Raw genomic sequence first — 1,571 nt, 5'->3', positions numbered from 1 at the left:
CCCGGCCTGTATATTTTTTTTATTATGACAAAATATATGTAACATTAAATTTACCATTTTAGCCATTTTTAAGTACACCATTCAGTGCATTAAGTACTTCACAATGTTGTGTGTCCATCTGTTTCCAGAACTTTTTCATCACCCTGGAAACTCTGTGCCCATTAAGCAATAAATCCCCATTTTATACTTTTTTATTTTATCTGAACCATTTAAAACCTAAACCATTATCCTTTTCATGATGACAGAGGAGCAGTGCTGTTATTTTTGGACTCCTTTCAAGGGCAGGCCTGTTTTCCTTCGTGCTGATACCTGGGCCCTCAGGAATGTGCCCTGGGGCAGCTGGAGTCCCTGCGCCTCCCCACCGCAGTTTCAGGAGCTCCAGGGATGTGTGCTGGGCTTCACCCCTCCCAACCCAATCATTTATATTCACACCTTCAGCAGGTAGATGTGACAGAACACTGTCCTGGCAGCCTGTGGCTTACTGGCCCAAGGTCATCTTTCTGCTAGAGAGGGCAGCCTCCCCAGCCATCAGCCACTTGATGGACTACAGGGTCACCACTATCTTCAGGTTGGCATGCATCATCCTGGATCATGCATATTGACAGAGAGAGAGAGAGAGAGAGAGACAGAAACATAGTTTTATTTTTCATAAATTCAATCAGATAATTCATATTGTTTTTCAACTTGTTTTTTGTTTTCTCTTAAAATGTTTTGGAAATCTTTTCACATCTGCATATGGAGTTATTTTCCATACTTTTTAATTGCTGCATAATATTCCATATTATGAAGGGCATGATAACTTTTAAACTATTAATATTATATATAGGTAATTAGGTTGTTTCCCATTGTTTGCCAAGTACAAACAGCACTTCAGTGGCTATTTTTGGACATTCCTCTTTACACTTATGTGTATTTCTTATGTAAATACCTGGGGTGGAATTGCTGGCCAGAAGGAGAAGGCTCTATACATTTATAATTTTAATAAACAACATCAAATTATCCTCTAGAAAGTCCGACCCAGCTTATGTCCCCAGGATCCCCATGTGTGTACTTGTTCTGCATAGTTTCCATGTGCATTGTGAAGTAGGGACGTTACCAATCTTTTCCATTTTTGCTGGTGTGATGGTTAAAAAAATGCTACATTATTTTTTTTACATTTTTTTGATGACTAGTGAGGTTAAACCTCTTTTCATCATATCTCCAGGAGTCCTTTGTGTATTCTGGATATTAATCATTGGTCATTGTATATCTGCACATACTTTTTCCTAGACCTGTGCTGTCCAGTATGTGGCCATTAGCCACATATGACTCTTTAAATTTAGGTTTAAATTAACTTAAATATAATAAAAAGTTGTTTCTTAGTGGCACTAGGTACTTTGCAAGTGCTCTGTATCACGAGTGGCCAGAGAGCTCAGATGTAAACCGTTTCCACTACTGCGGATAGTTCTATTGGAAAGTGCTGCCCTAGACTGCTATTTCTATTTGACTTATGTTTACGGTATCTTTTGTCATACAGGTATTTTAAATTCAGTTTTTATGTTTTGTATCTTGTTTAAGATGGCTTTTTTTTT

At 38.1% G+C, this 1,571-nt stretch overlaps 1 protein-coding gene across 1 annotated transcript in view; it reads left to right on the top strand.

Annotated features, from left to right (window-relative positions):
• Positions 1-1,571, top strand: part of ZNF775 (zinc finger protein 775) — a 10,401-nt gene that overhangs the window by 3,195 nt on the left and 5,635 nt on the right. The window lies entirely within an intron of this gene.

This window comes from Propithecus coquereli, unplaced genomic scaffold (assembly GCF_000956105.1).
Source record: "Propithecus coquereli isolate 6110/MARCELLA unplaced genomic scaffold, Pcoq_1.0 Scaffold75, whole genome shotgun sequence".
NCBI classification, from domain to species: Eukaryota; Metazoa; Chordata; class Mammalia; order Primates; family Indriidae; genus Propithecus; species Propithecus coquereli.
This window is presented reverse-complemented; position numbering and strand designations above follow the sequence as displayed.